This window comes from Phaenicophaeus curvirostris, chromosome 1 (assembly GCF_032191515.1).
Source record: "Phaenicophaeus curvirostris isolate KB17595 chromosome 1, BPBGC_Pcur_1.0, whole genome shotgun sequence".
NCBI classification, from domain to species: Eukaryota; Metazoa; Chordata; class Aves; order Cuculiformes; family Cuculidae; genus Phaenicophaeus; species Phaenicophaeus curvirostris.
In genome coordinates this window covers 144,585,002-144,602,352 of record NC_091392.1, presented here as the reverse complement: position 1 = coordinate 144,602,352, position 17,351 = coordinate 144,585,002, and the positions used below count along the sequence as shown (strand labels likewise).

The window sequence follows — 17,351 nt, the reverse complement described above, 5'->3', positions numbered from 1 at the left end:
CAAGTTATTTCAGTACATAGGACTTGCTTGAGATAGAGGAACATTATGAGGCATGAGTGAACCAACAGAAGCACTTTAATGTTTGTGGTGTGGAAAGAGCAGAACATCACTAGGACTGTATTTAGTACCTATTCTTCAATGTTTTCAAGGCTTGGCTAGACAAAGCCTCAGCTGGCCTGGTGTAGTGTTGGCAATGGTCAACTTGGTAAGTACATATGCAAAGGAAAATAATATGGAGACACTGTTTGGTTTCAGTTTATGATTCTAGCCTTCTAGAGTAATTAGTTCTATTTGAAATTTCAGTAGCAATGTTCCTGTTGAGTGTAAATAAAATGGAGGACTCTGGTCAGAGCATGTGAAATTTCAAGACCAAAGTCTGGAGGGGTCATAAACCACTGAAAAGGAGAACTTAACAACAGGCAGTGGAGAAGGTTAGTAACAAGAGCTGCAGACAGCTTTTGCTGTAACTGTGGAGCCTTTTAGTTTGGATGTTCAAGAAAAGGACCCCAAATATCTGCCATGGCAAGCACTCTGCCAAGAACCTCAGAGAACAGCCTCTGACTGGGTGTAGGCAAATGTGTGGACATGTCTCAACGGGGTTCGGGGGAAAAAACACGACCTAGAGGAAGCTTGACTTCCTCTAAAGAGAACATGCCTGTCCTTTTTCTTGCAGAAGGCCAAGCAGCACCTTCTAAACACACTGTTGTACAATGTTATGGGAAAGAATAATAATATGGCAATGGTACATATGAAATTATGTTAGGGTAACAGGTTCTGGTTACCTGATTTAGGCATGCAGGGGTCTTGAGCCAACAACTCCAGTCATCCTGTCACTGGAGGAAGCAGCCAGGTGGCAATTACAGCTGAGCCCACGGCCTTTTTTCTGGCTAAACACTGGAGCTTACTGGCCCAGACAAAGCAGAACAGCAGCTCTCTCCCTCCAGTGAGGAGTTTACTGCTTTTAATATTTTTCTTTGGTACCATATGGGAGAAGATCCTAGGGACTGCCCTGCCCACGGGGACAAACTGCCTCTTCCTGTGCTCCAGAGCCAAGAGTTTGACCTTCTGCACGCACTGCTCAGCTCCCTCTGGATTTAGCTGGCCATGAGTTGTGGGACCAAGGAAGTACTATGCTCAGAAGTTGGCTCAGGCGCCGGGAAATACCTGAGCAATTGTTGTACGCAGACGTGGTGGGGCAGGCAACTGCGATGCCCACAGTGCCATATCCACCCCTATAAGGAATTAACAGGTACAACTGTGCATACTTCCTTCATCTATGGGCAAGTTGTGGGTTTTTTTAATGTATATATAAGGGAAAGCAGCTGAGCTAATGTTAGCTGTTAAGAAGGGAAGACTGCAGTGATGAAGATCTAACCTGATCGTTTTCATTAATTGCACTGCATTTGCTTTAGCATTTACCTGTCTTTCCTACTTACTTAACGTAGCTATGTGCTTTCTCTCATAAAGCATTTCCTTCGTATTTCAACAGCTTTCAGTTGCTTCCAGTTGTGAACCTCTTGAAAGGTTATGAAGAATATATGGCATCCCATCCATCTAACCACTAGATGGAGAGACTATACAGTAAAAATCCAGCATCCAGAGCCACTTCAAGAAGGGGACATGTACATCTTAGCAACTTGAAAATCAGGGGAGCTATTATGCATTTTGTCTTTAAGTCAGTTTCTCATTCTTCAGTTATTTATTAAGATGGAAAATAACAGGAATTATTATACTCCATGCATTTATATAGCGCATGCTGTAGTCATCCCTTACCTATTCCACTCTAAATAAGCAATATGAAAACAGGGTGCAACGTGCTTTTTGTATCGTGGCTGATGCATTATTCCTGTATCCGTCTTTGTACACTTTACACTCAAATACCCATGTTTTCTTCAGTACTTCAGAACTGCACAGTAAAGAGAAGGCTATTTATGAGCAGCAGTGTTTGTTGCCAGTCTCTTTAAGTGTCAGTTACAAGTGCTTGTTTTGACATGATCAAATATTCAACAGTATACCAAAACCAAAGACAAATGAAATATTCATAATCATCTGCGGGAAGTCTGCCAATCTTTGAATATTTAGTCGAATACAGTTCCTTGAAATGAACAGAAGGGAGCTAGCTTTTTTAATGCAAAAGCTGCATTAAAGGAAAAAGCAGAAAAAGGTCATTATTCTTCCTTCATGAACCAGTCAAGTAAGACAACCTTCTCTGTTATATTTCAAACATAAGGTAGTTAGAAATGCTTTCTATTTATTGGTATGAATAATCCTCTACCGAACCCATGAGCACTGACTCAAATATCAGTTATGATAAGCTTTCTCCCCTCCTATCTCTATGAATTCTGTCCTCAAAAAAACCCAAGGAAAAGAGCCAAAACAAATCAGTCAATCAAACAAACAAATAAAACCCAAAGCATTAAAAGTTCTCAAAATCTGTAGGAAATGGAAGCTCCAGGTACTCTACTTTTCAGTGTGGGCTACCCTAGAACTGATAATTTATGGATTAATATCGAGATAGACAAAATACTTAGCTTGTGGCTTAAGATATAAAATCATGGGAAAACAGGGCTTACTGGCTTAAAAATAAATGCTTTCATTATCAGCATTTAGGTAGCTAAGTTCAAAACAAGAGTGAATACTGAAAAGATGTATAGTCCCTGCGGAAACAGGGACTAAAGAGAAACATCTGCTTTGGGTCATCTTAGAATCCAACGGGCCCTGACTATACAAAGCTTTTACACTTACATGTTCAGTAACTGAACTGAGATTTAGGCATACATATCAACATTTTGCTCAGCTGGGGCCACATAATGAGTCGATAGCAGCAAATACAGAAGGAGGAAGCCATAAAATCACACAACAGGATTTATGGTTAATTATAATAATGTCACTATTTAAATTCAGGAATTGAAGTCCACAGGAAGGATATTTCATCTGTCAAAGTCTGATTTTACTGGGAATTTTTGTTATTGAAACCGGAATAGTCATCAATAGCCTCAAGGTGAAGCGAAGCTATGCTTTAAATACAAAACTTACAGTTTTGTACACTACCCTTGAAGTATAACTGCTATTGCTGCTTATATCAGTGAAGTTCTATTGTGGACTTAAGGAACACTATAATCCTCTTAGTTGCAGGAATTCTTTCACTGCACTAGCTAAAGGGCTTTTAGCAGCAGTTTAACTTATGTAGTGAACACATACCCATACATTAAACAAGCAGCTCATGGTGTTGTTTCCATTATATACAAGTCGTGTTTTTTCCTGACCTTCCTGCCTCACTGTGGATTTTCTAGCATCAGCATGCATAAGAAAATTAAAGGTGTATTGTGCACAGCTATTACTTGGTTTGCATTAACAGTTTGATTTTAGAAAGAGAAGTACATTAGCTACTCCTATCTTTCGCAAGTTGAGGCTATCTCTTTTTTCTGTACAGCTACAGATATAACCAGCAAGGACATTGGCTACAAAATTAGGAGTGTGGGCTTCCCATGCACTGAGTTGGCAGGCCAATTCCAGTGCAAGAGCTGAGCATGCACTACACTCATCTGTGAGTAATAAGCTCAGCCTGCCTTTGAGTCAACCTGTGCCCTGGGCTCAGCACTGGGCTAACACAAACATGGGAGATCCAGAGCTGCCTTGAATACCACCAGCCTGAAGTACAGTTAAAGTGTCCCTACTCCTACAGCAACTAGGCTTGTCAGACCCCAGCAGCTGTCCCCAAGCAGCTGGGGCTGCTATTTCTGGTATGGGAAGCACAGAGCCAGGAGTGATCTGCCTCTGGCACGCTGTAAGGAACCCACACCAAACAAACGGCTCACACAAAGGGACTGACTCATGGAAGGGTCCAAACATATGACAGCAACAAGCAAAGCAATTTGGAAATGCTAAAACCTATGCCAAATAAAGTAAGGACAAGTGCTTCTAAGGTGAAATAGAATTACCTCAATGCTGAATAGCCACCAGCTCTGGCAGCTCATTTACGCAAATATATTTTATACGATGACACGCACTTCTCAAAAAAGCTATTTGTATGTATGTCCTTCAGTAATTGTGAGACTGCACAGAGCTGCTATCTCTGATATTGGCACTGACACTTCCATGGCACTTACCTGACTGAAACAAATCAAAGATGTGTAGAAAATAAGACATGTGGGAAATGGAAACTGAAAGGGTAGTGAAATGTGTTTGCTATCTGGAATACATAGTTGGTTGAAAAAAACCTCAGGATGCAAGAACCATCATATGTCAGGTCTAAAATTATTTAAACTCTGATCAATTTTCTATCAAAATTAATATCAATAGAAAATGACTGCTATAAAATATTAAGGCTGCTGGAATTTCGTGTGTCTGACATGACTTACCCTGTTCATGTGAATTCTCCCTGCACGGTTTGGGAGACTGTAATCAATAGCAAGCCATTCCCCTGAAGCCATCAGGTCTAATTTTCTTAAACTGATAGCAATCACAAACTATATTACTTGCCTGTATCTGATCGCTTTTCTAGGTCCAGTTCTAGTGAGCAAGTTATAACTGGCCTTGACTCGCACCGACATCTCTATCAGTAGACTCAGAAAGAACATGTCAGCCTGAATTAGCCTAAAACCAGATTATAACCTATGGATGATCAAGAAACTTCAAATCTTTCAAGGCAGGACTCACTATTCTGCATCCAGCATACACTACAAAGGGGATGAGACCTCCTCGGTCAAGCAAGATATCTATTTTGGCCTCAAAAACCATCAAGTCAAAGCTGGCTCTAGTTCTGAGGGTTGTGAAAGGTGCAATGGCCTCTACATAGGCAATTAAGCATTCAGGATTTAGTATTGAAATTTTAGAGCCCTCAAAGAACTGAATATTGCCAGACCCTTTCTAATAGCAAGTAACAGCTGTTTTTTCTGGCCCCTTCATTCAAAGTAGCTGTGAGTCAGTTCCAGGCCATAAGTAGTGTTGCAATTAGCTGCATGTAAGTCTACCTGTACCTTTTTCAGGGAAGAAGGAGGTTTTGGTACATACTCTGATGGCCCTTCCTGCTCTCTTTTGGGCAAGTTTCACTTTGCACAACCTTAGCCACCAAAACATGAAGCCAAATTATTCTTACAGAGTTCTTCTGCAGGTAAGACTGCTTTTATTCTAATGGCCTGGTATTTCAAAACCCGACACATTTAGTTTTGTGATTGAATTAAATGAAATTTAGGGATAAAATGGATGTTTTGTCAGCAAATGCAACACAGACCCCTAAAGGAGATTCAGTAGCTGCTGAACAGTCGGGACTGGGAATGACCTTATACTCACGGCATGTGATACCGGGCTCATCTTTGAGGGCAAAACTGAGGGATTCCACCCTAGGGATAGAAAATTCTGAACATCTGAAAGACACTATCCAGTAACAGAATAAAAATGCAGCTATTTTTGTAGAGATAACATCTAAGAATATTACTACATGTGTTGCTGCTTAGCAACACAGCTTGCTATTATAAAGGTGAAAGGTGCTGAGATCACTTTCAGAAAATCAAGCCAGTAATCTAGTTTAAGACTCCTCTCTTTTGAAAAGCTTGCCAGCAAATTATATCTTTAACAGATTTACTTTTCCAATAACCAGCTTCTGGTGTGGAGTGGTTTCTTTGTTTTAATAACTTGCAATGGCGTTGACTGACATAGCAGCACTGTTTAAAGGAAAGGAAAAATCAGAAAAAAATGACTTCACTGCATTTTGCATTGAAGAATTTCTGGAGCAGAAGGGGAAAATGGTTTACATGTACATTCTTCCAGAGACAGCATAATGCAGAATGTATATCTGCAAAATTGCTAAAATGACTGAACTCTTCAAAAAGAGATAAACTTTACAGGTTTGAAAGTTACTACTTGATGCTAAACAATAAAATTCTACCATCTACATAGGAAATGGAGTGCACATTGGCCCCCATCTAAAGGAAAAGTGTTTTCAATCAAAGGTGACAAAAAATAATGCTTTGAAAGACTAGAACGCCAATATAGCTACAGCAGGAAATAGCAGCCTGTGTGCTGTAATTGGCAAGGACAATAAATCTAAGAGTCAGAGTAAACGTCACCTGAGATCAGCAAACTTACTCAGCTGGAACCAGAACACATTAAAATTTTCTCCTCACCCTTCAGGTTTGTTTGCAGTTTGGTTTATGACCTCTCCTTTCTCACTGAAAAAGGCAGTGCATGCATGAATGTATACATATATATTTGCTTATAGGTAAAAAAATGTATACGCAACATGTACTGTATATGCTACATACATGTATCCTCTGTTCTACCTTGCTCATCCTAACAAATTACAACAGAACTTCCATAGAGATGTAAACAACATAGAGTATGTAAACCAATGTGGTCATGATAACAGTCTCTTGAAAGTGCTCTTATAGATGCCCTATTTTCATTCCATATGGCCCCCAAACAACAGAAGTTAACTTCTACAAGTGCTTCTAAGAAGCAGAGGGAGTTAATACACCTGGAAACCAAGGTAAAAGTCATAAAGCAATGTGAGGAAGGAAAAAGTGTTATTAAAATTGTCTGTGATCTATATTTGACACATTTGATGAGAAAAGAAATTGTGCAGTGTAATGCAGTACAGTACCATATTAAATTTATATAAATTATTTTGAAAGCATTTTCTAATTTGATGGCATTGAGTTGTCTTAAACAACACCTCTGCCTCACTTCACACAATAAAAGAATTAGAAAACTTCAGGTCCATGATGCAGTTGGCAAGTACAGTATATTGCAGTACTATTATTACAGTATTACACAATTGATATTGTTATTGATGTATTATTAATTTACGTAATGTATATATTCTGTTAGTATTAAGTTAAACTATGTGAGATAGGGTTATCTTAGGGTAGGTTACATCAGATCAGGTATATATGTCAACTCAACAACAAAATCAACTAACAATGCTCTAGTCAGAATCACAGACATTTGTTAAGTGAGGGGCGACAGTATACACTTTACATGAAATATACACACACTATATAATATATACATACACACACATGTCTATAACTGCGTGAAAAGACTTACAGAAGAGTCATTCACGCTGAAGAAATCTATGATGCAAGTATGACTCACTTGCCTCTTAACCTCTTGAATGAGACTGACATTTTCTACAGTAAATATCACTTTCTCTGAATCTGAGGTGTGAATTATAAAAAAAAGTGTCAGGATAATATTTTCCCTAAAAATGGAACTTGAGTATTTCCCTAGATTCATTTTTGCATGCATGTATAAAGCTCACATTCCATTTAATGCCACTTTTCACCAGGCTAGCACAGATGAGTGAGAACCTGAGCTCTGCTTTCCTTTGGATTGGTAACTACTTTCCTTGCAGTGAAATTAAATGCTAAAATCTTTCAAGCATCAGCAGTTTTTCAGCACCTAACCACAATTACCCCTTTTCCTGGGGAGAGGTCAAGTTTTCCCACACTTTACTGAGGCTTCTCCTCCCATCCCATTGAAAATTTCTACTGACATACAGGATAAAGCAAGGCATCATTAAGGACATGAGGGTGTGCTTTTGACATGTAGCCATTTATATTCAAATAAGCCTAATATACGTACTTGGATCTGTCTGTCAAATTCTGTAGAATCTACACAGAATATAAATCCAAAGCGGTTTCAAAGCTCTTCGGCATCTTTAACAGTATTGCAATTATGCTGGAACTGGCCTGAAAGCATTCTCCTTCATATTCATGATAGATCCTTTCCCTCAAATTATGACACACCTACAATGGTTCAGGTGCATTCAATTAAAAAAAACCCCACAAAACAAACCTTGTGAAGTCTGGAAGTCTTCTCCCTCTCCTCTCAGCAGGAGCCTTGACAACTTCCTGAATTTTAATCTCACTCTACAGCACATTGTCCTTTTTTCAACACAGAATAACAAGCAGAAGGGAGAAATTCGTGCAAACTGCTAACTTAGATGAATTACAGTTAAGCAATAAAACTGAAGCTCAGGTGTACATTTTTTTTTTGCACTCAGGAAATTGTGTATCCAGGATTGTGTTGCGCCTGAAGAAGTTAGGTCAATCTAGCCCTCATTCTGATATACTGCAGAGGGTAAGCAAGGGGAAATTGGCTTAGAGAGTTGTACCCAGCCTGGATGTTTATAAACATCTATTTTAGCTTAGAGAAAACAAGGATATATTCCTTTTCTGTAACTTGTATATTACAGACAGTCCTCTACAAATTATGTTGAGTTTGCAGACTTCCACTCAGGAATCTTATACTTAAACCATCCTAAAGTTTCATATGTGCTTTTGATGACTACCAAAAAGACAAGATACCATTTTATGAGATTGATACATCACTCTGTAAGGCAGTCTTTGTGCAGCAATTTGTGCTTGTGATTAAACACAAAATAATCCAGGACTAAACAAGACTGAACACCAAGCTAAAAACTCTGTAACCCTCTCTCAAAACTCCCTACCTATTAGATAGGTGAAGAGAGCTGAGTGTACATGCAAATACACAACATTCCACTGCCGGCCAGGCATACCTAAGCTGCAAGCACACGGACAGCATGGTGACAAGACACCTGTTTTTTAAGAGAGTTAGAGTTACACAGCACATCACAAATACTTCTCTGCAACTGCTCAGCACAAGCTGATGCTATATTAGATATATGTCCAGGTATGGCAGAATTCCATGTATAGAGATGGCCTCAAACTTGCTTATTGTCAATAAAGATGGTACAGATATAACAAATACAGAAAAGTAGTTTTCAGTTCTTGATTTATTATTCTTGAAGAAGCTCCTATACAAGTAAACCAAAACTGCTTTATGAAAAAAACCTGTTAAATAAGCTACTAATTGTTTCTGCCCTATGAGTTAAGAGGCTGTATCTTCAGTGGCTTGTCTAAATAACCAGAGAATAACCAGAGCATGAGGTGCTTTGGCTGATTTTTAGATGTACCTAGAATAAATAATTATTTTAACAAAAAAAAAAAAACCTAACACCAAAAAAAAACCAAACCAACACAAAAAAAAATCCCCCCAAACCTCAAACTATTTCTTTTTCTAGTTAAAAGTTTGATTTCTTTCCCCAGAAAATAAAAGAAAAAACCCTCATACTGAAATTGAGGTTTTCATAATATTAGACCAAGGATTTGATGCTACAGGGGAAGATGACATAAAACCCTCTAATGAACAGATGAGGGAATAGGTAAGGAAAGAAGATATGATTACACAGGGAGGAAGTAACATTGATTTCTAGTGCATATTATGTAGCCTTTTCTAGTGATTCCTCCATGGAAGTTTTCCAAGCCTGGTGCTACAGGCTATGCCTTTCTAATGCTGCCCTCCCTAATGGCATTTGCACCCTTGTAGGAGAACCATCATGGCCTCAGCTTGCAATCATCTACTTTGACTATCCCTTTAACACTACTTTGAGGATCAAGTCCATGAAGAATCATTCTTCTTCATGTTAGGGCCCACCAAAAATGGAAGATAGTAGGCCTATTAAATCTCTCAGAAAAAACACACACTGCTGGAAACCTTCTCTAAGAGGGGAGAATCCTGTTCACTGTGGGCAGCCAACTATCACTCCACATGAAAACATGGTGTAGGAAATTGTAGGTGGGAGTGACTCGTCTAAGCCTGCAACACTCATGATGATCATGTCTTCAGAAAGGTAAACTTCACCATTTGCAGAGATTCATAAACTCCCACAGCTTTTACAGGATTTTTAAGGCATGGTACCCCCATAAGGGACAAGAGGACACCAGAAAAACAGGTGTAAATGATGGGAAGGATTCTGAAACTGCCAGATACAGTGTAAAGCAGCTGGAGGGCAGCAACGTGACATAGAAAGAAAGGAATCAGAAAAACAAGTTCTGGAGTACCAAATCTAAAAGTGGTGACCAGAGTCTATCCATGTCCAGTTGACTTGGAGACATGTGAGATGGAGTATTTATTTGTTCTTACCATAGGCTTCTGATAAACAGTAAGATATAGGTAAGAACAGAATATGTCTCCTTTGAAATACAGAAAAGATGGAAGCTGGATTTTAGATACTATTCCTTGTTGGAATTATGAACAAGACCAACAAAAATAAGATGCTTTCTTGAATGGGTCAAAACATTCTAGTTTTCCAAGTGCCTACAATTTCAAAGGATGGGTTTACTGACAGACTTTAAATTTCTACCCCATGCAACCTTTCTAAAGGAGTGTGTGGAAGCAACGATGCACGAAAACTGAAGTTATTGATATATATGGGTAAGGGGTGATATAAATACCATTTTTTTTGTTTCAGTTTGACATCAAATCATGACTTAGTGAAGCCATCTAGATATCTTCCCTGCGGAGTCAGAAACATAATTAAAAAACAGAGCAAAGGACTATGAGAAAACATGTTTCTTATAGTAACATTTTTATATTTTTACCAGCTGACACAATTTTTTATGTCCACATTAAGCCAAATATTGTTCTTTGTCTTCTGAAGTTGTACATAACACTTGAAATAAACGAAAATACATGTTTGCTGATCACGTTTTCTGTGCATCACGAAGTATAATAAACATCATAAAGTAATCAGACTGAAAACAAATAACAAATATTACAGAGGTGGCTCTTTCTGCAAAATTTTGAGTTATAGCTGTTGATGCATATTAAAAAAATCTGGCAATCAGAAAGTTTATTTTACTTTCTCATATACATGTTTAAATAAACAGCAGCTGGTGGAGGTAAAGAACTGAATTTATCTGCTTTTTTACCATTTCATTTTCATACTTCCATAAACTGCTTCAATAATGCAAAAGTCATGTTACCTTGATGAATTTGTTTTACAGTCTTTGCAAATAAATGTTAGGAATGCCATAAATTTTAATGGATTTAAAATCATACAACCAGAGGGCTGGAAAGATTCTTAAAAGATCTTGTGATGTCATCTTTCCCTGCTTCCCCAGTATGCACTTTAATGCAGATTAGCATTCCTCAACAAGCCTGACAGCCTGTCTGATAGAAGGATATTTCATACCCCTGAAAAACCTGTTCCCTGATTTCTATACTTAAATCCTTACAAACTTTTCAGTAGTACCTTATCTAAACCTTCATTTCTAGAAATTGTTTCCTTGTCTTTCCATTAGAGTAAGTGTGTGTAAACCAAATTGCTCATAACCACTTTTCTTTAGTAGCAGAGTTTTTACCCTGGAAAACTGTTCACATGTCTGTTCTCAATATTTAGTTATCCTGGTTTAACAAAAGCGGCACGTGGGACAGAGCACAGCAGAGACTGGGTCCTCCACACCTCTGCTGACCTGTCCCATGGTAAGAGCTATTCTGTTTGCTAAGGTATCATATACCCAAATCCATATATTGTTTGTGAGTCACTTTTCAAATTAGATTCTTTAGCCTGTACCAATTCCCAACCTGTATTTATCTATCCTGTGTGATTTCTCCCATCTAAGCAAAATTATGCATTTGCCTTGATGAATCCTGATCTTCAGCAGTGGTTTTAGACATAGATTCCTACTGTATCGACCAAACTGGCAATGAAAATGCTAAAAGCACTTGACATATCTCTGTGAAATGGGCACCTTACAGGGACTCCTTTAAGACAGTATTTCCCTAGCTGTTAAGAACATGTCATGTAACTGGAGTTATATCACAATGACATTTTCTCTTTTATCTACCAGACCAGGTTACCTGTCCAAAATGAAAATGAGTACAGTTCATTTTGGCTAACTTTGGACCAACCCATGTTGGCAATGCAAAAGAGATCTATATTCAACTGCAAAGAGACCAAAGCCTTTTTTAAGAGTAATGAGAGAAAGAAAAAATTAAAAAAAAAAAAAAGAAATAAAAAGCCCTCTATTTCCTGCTTGGTGTGGCCCAAATGTGAATTAAAGGGGTATGTATAGAAAGGAGGTAGCTGAAAATGTCCACTTAACAGGATCTTCGTGAAACAAAACTCCTTGGCTGACATTTCTGAAGTAAATTTTTAGACTGCTGGATAACAAAGATGGTCTTCTTCTAGAAATCCTTATTTTCCATAACCAGTAAGATTGCTCTTTCTTGTCGTGAATGGGCATCACCTCCATCTCTATTTTTAAAAATAATGTGAACAGCCTAAGCATTAAGATGTTCTTTGAATATTAGAAAAACAGGATGCCAGATTGAAAATTAGAGGGATCGTGTGGTGATCAAGGTATGAAAGATGCACTCAGGGCTGAGAAGGCTCTAGGACAGAAGTGTCATAAATTCCTTACATCACTCTTCATTTCCAAAGATGTTAGGAAGATCATGTGATTTCTTCAAAACAAATATATTAGAGGACCTAGACCAATTGGCGGCAAAATGGAAGAAGTATCAGACCAAATAAATATATAAGTGGATGCTAGAGAACCAGAGGGGCTGCAGAGAGGGGCCAAGTTTGCATGCAAGTCCTAGACAGCATCTGCCACAGTCGCTCCCAGGAACAGATTACCAGGGTGATGGATCACTGATGGAGCACTCCTGTGATCCAGGGGCCCCACCAGTGGAAGTGCATACAGAATTCAGCATAGAGAACAATAGTCTTATTGCAGACTTTGCCTTACTATGCCTGTATGAAAAAAAAAAATTGTATGAAAAAATTTGCGTGAACACTTCAGCTATTGGTATCTTAAGAATTTTCTGGATCTCCCTTGCACAATCTACTTGTATTCCAGAACAAGTGTTACATATGTCACTTTATGCTAAAGAAGCACTCCTGATCTTATCATTCACTTCACCATCTATGCATACTTACTTGTTCCTAGAATAACACTTTTTATGCACTCAGTATTGACAACAAGGAAATAATTAATCCTCCTCTGATAGCAGTAGCCACAAGTATTTCATCTTGTAGACACGTAATGAAGAGGACAGACAAAACCAGACTTTGGAAGGATTTTCTTTTTCCTCTCAAAGATATTTTTGTGCAACTAACTTCAAGATGAGATTAGGCAGCTACTAAGCCTATCAATGTCAGGTGATTGTTAAAATTGCCCATAGCTCACAGCGTCCACCTGAGAAGCAGGTACCTACAGAATATTTGCAGCTGATATTGCACCAGACTGCCACTGGTCTTCACTGAAACAAAGTTCACTAAGCTTCCCTCACGGCAGGTGAGTGATTTCTATAGAGACACCATCATCACTCAGGGAAGAAGTGGCAGTTTTATAGTGCTAATAGCACAGCTAGAGACCTACTGGCATTTCTAGGAGAGTGCTGAGCATTTGTAAAAGTGATGAGCTGTGTTAACTTAACCACACTCAGATAAATCCTTGTTATTTCTCTGCAGAAAGAACATGATACAGATAGTGCTGAAGCACAATTGTAAATTATACTGACACTGAATTATGGTGCTGATAAGGCAGAGAAATACATAACGTATTAAAAGCAAAATGTGCAACTTCGCAAAAATTGGTTAGTTGGCAAACTCAGTTTGAGTTGATACATGAACTGTAAACATATGTAAAGTAAAACAGGGGAGAAAACTGGTTTCTGATAGGCTTACTCACTTTGGAAGAAAGCAGTGAAAACTACCAATAGCACACCACATTACCTTGTCTTCAGTACTACTCATTCTTTTGAATCTTGACAGCTGCAAGTGCTCTGATCTTGTAAATCAGCATTATTAGGTGGAAAAAAAAAAGCAATTTCAGGGAGGAAAAGGCTACAATAACCTCCTAGAAGATGACTGGGATAGAAGATAGCTATTACTGGAACTTTAATTTTAAGTCATGTTGGGTTTTGCTCAAATTAGATTTTAGTTTGTGGAGGGATATAGGAAGTTTGAAGACTTTAGTTTGAAGAGCATAGCAAGTGCATTACAATATTGTTGTTACTCTGCTGCTGTACAAAAGGTAGCATTTTTATAAATTATTTCTGCAGGTAGTGCAGATTTGTGGGTTGTAGGGGAACAAGAGGAATGATACAATACTGATGGCAGCTGAAAACAATCAGTACACATTCCAAATTTTGCATCCAAGCAGAAAATTTTCTACCACACTAGTGGTACATTTGAGCTATCTGCTACACATTCTCACATGCTTTAAAGGGACAGACATAAGAGTACAACAGCAGAATGTTATAAATTAAAAATAGAGTATGGCTATTCTTTAGCATATATTAGTATTTCTATGTGGTAGTTAAAAACGTTTAGGAGTGAAGTGGCAGTTTAGCAGCTAAAGACATGGTGGAAAGGAGGACAAAAGGGAGATGGAAAGAGAGAGGAAAAAGGAGAAGGAGAGGGAAAGTGAGAGATAAAGGAAAAAGGGAAAGGAGAAAGGGAGAGGGGAAGGAGAAGGGAGAAGGGAGAAGGGAGAAGGGAGAGGGGAAAGGGAGAGGGGAAAGGGAGAGGGGAAAGGGAGAGGGGAAAGGGAGAGGGGAAAGGGAGAGGGGAAAGGGAGAGGGGAAAGGGAGAGGGGAAAGGGAGAGGGGAAAGGGAGAGGGGAAAGGGAAAGGGAAAGGGAAAGGGAAAGGGAAAGGGAAAGGGAAAGGGAAAGGGAAAGGGAAAGGGAAAGGGAAAGGGAAAGGGAAAGGGAAAGGGAAAGGGAAAGGGAAGGAAGAATTCTGTGTGACACAGTAAGCTCTTGCTTGTGCTTACGGAGTTATACATGGAAATTCAGAGCTGACACCTTGCTTCTGAAACATTACCTATACATGTGGGAGGTCAGAGGGACTGTATACCAACCAGGCTGTTTTCCAGCTTTGATCTGGGATTTCAGCTTGAAGAAGTTGAGAGTCCCTTCCTAGGCTTCTCATTCCAAAAAAAAAAATATATTTCTTTTTAATCCCAGTCAGTTATTCTTAGTGATTAAGTGACTGGCTAGCTCAGTGATAATTTTCCCAACACCAGGTATGCCTGTTATCTTTTCCTCTACAAAGAGGATACTGAAAAAGAAGCAAAATAGCAGTATGAATCTGTATCCTGTTTGCTTGTTGATTAGTTCTTCTATTTAAAAGATGGGAAAGATTCATCACAAGTTTTACTTTAAAGATAAAGGAAACGCTAAGCTGCATGTCTGCCATTTTCCTAATCAGTTATCTAAATTCATTTTGGAATGAATTTTCTCTGCTGAGATGAAAAAGTCAGTGCATTAAATCCTTCACACAGAAATATTTTATTCTAAATATTTTAACAAATAGGCTTGATCACAAAGAATCAATTAGAAAACAAATAGTAAGTTTGAGGAAATAAATACTATTTTATATTATATTTAATCTGGAATCACATGGCTACTTAACGTTGTCATAATTTTCCAGTTGGCCATGGAAACTGCCAAGACTAAAGGATTTCATACAGCACTTGGTAATAAATGCCATGAAAATGAAGTGAGAAAAAAAAGCATTTTCAAAATAAAGGTTGTACTTTTTATCAACTGCAGTGATTAACCTCTGAACGAAGCTTTCCAGAAAAGTAGTAGGAACTTAAACTCCTTAAATTAAGTATGGATGCACTTCTGGATGATGGACTCATGCTTTGTTCAAATATAGGATGTCCTGAGAAGAGCAATGAAGCTGGTGAAGGGGCTGGAGAACAATTCCTATGAGGAGCGGCTGAGGGAGCTGAAGTTGTTCAGCCTGGAGAAGAGGAGGCTGAGGGGACACCCTAAGAGAGCTTACATGAAAAGAAGTGATTATGTTTAGAATCACACATAAAGCTAATTGTAAATACTGTCCAATTGCTAAGATTTAGCCTGGAAGGTGATTGAGATCAGTGAATGTTATAATAAAATATCTATTTACATGGCAATGTTTTCATTCACTTGTATGGCAGAGTTTGACACATAGCCTGTCCAGGAGGATTATCAGCATACCACAGCTCATAAAACCCTCTAGGTTTTCATAGCAGCTGTTTTAGTTTAATGAGCAACCTTTTCTCCTTGTATATCCTAGCAATTCCTCTCTCCATTCACATCTATGTCACATGCACCAGAATGAAAGACAAACAGTCAAGATGTGGAACTATGCTGAAATGTAGCACCACAATTGAAAAATGATAATGAACTCTGGTTTCTAAGGATGTTTCTCTCACTGTTTAATTTCTCCTTGAAAGCTACTTCTGTAGCTCTGATTGCAAATGTCACTCATTTTTGTGTCTTTTCTGTTTCTCCTATATCCTTTTCAAAAAGGTGATCGGAATTCCTTGCAACATTCAAGCTTATACAATGATATGACAACATTGGGGATATTTCTCTCAATCCCTTTCCTACTACTTTCTAATGTCTTAATTGTTCTTCTGATTTTTCTGAGCATAGAACTGGATTTTTCATTAAATTACTCAAACTGATTCTATGATCTCTTTGTAGAGTGATAACTAAGATCCCTTCATCATACGTTTGTGTGTATATATATATATGCTATACGCTACAGTTGCTTTTCTCTGTAGAAATAACTGCACCTCAGATTCTGTTATCACCTACTGCCTTTGTAAGCCTTACAAATTCTGTTCTCCTCCAGCAGCATCACGGATGGCATTGTCCACCCTACCCTTGATCTATGACACCATTGCCAAAGCTATTATACCCGTTCCCTTGTTCCCAGTTTCCTGCTTCAGACCATCATTGTTGGCTGGTGTCACTTGCTTTCCCAATAAACTGCACTCATTTCACAGCTGATGTTCTCCGTGAGTATTTACTATAATAATGGTTTGGTTTTACATCAGCTAAATGGGGCTGTAACAGAACTGTTAGGGATGTCACACATTGATGATGGAGATCTGCATCCCTGCATACAGCAAGTGGTCAGACTCTTGTATCGCTCTCTCAATCTGCAAATTAATACCACTCTCAATTGCAAAACATGTCCTTTGTCTTCCAAGGAAGAGGTTGGCAGTAGTATGATATTCTTTTACAGGCTAATTTTGTTCTAGATACGCTGGTTTTGACAATTACATCCAGGAAAAGCAATACAAGTATTTTAACTCTAGGTTTCCTTCTAATTCCAATTTCAAAGGGTCCAACACATACCTGGACAGTTAGTATCAAGACACAAGCTTCTCTAGCAATGACTCATTAATAACCATGGGCCCCTTGAAGTCAGTATTTGTTAAATATGAATATTGCAAGTTCAGCTCACTTTTGGGCAACACTTCTCCTGTCTGAGTTTTGTGACAGAAGAATACTTCAGAGTGCAATAAGTAGGGATGGATATAGTCGTAGACAGTATGAAGCTGGTCCAGTGTGAATTTTATCACTTCAGAGAGAAAAGGGTGATGCAGTCTTATAAAATTCCACCATTCTTCTGGAAAGACCGAAACTAATCAAGCAATACCTCTGCCTCCCTAAGGAAAGGTCAAAATAAAAAGAATACTGAGTTAACAAGACGATTCAGCAGGCTGGAATCTTATTTCTTTTAACTTG

At 38.5% G+C, this 17,351-nt stretch overlaps 1 protein-coding gene across 1 annotated transcript in view; it reads right to left on the bottom strand.

The window, feature by feature from the left end:
- Positions 1-17,351, bottom strand: part of LOC138731372 (opsin-3-like) — an 81,980-nt gene that overhangs the window by 26,226 nt on the left and 38,403 nt on the right. The gene's annotated exons all lie outside the window — the stretch shown is intronic.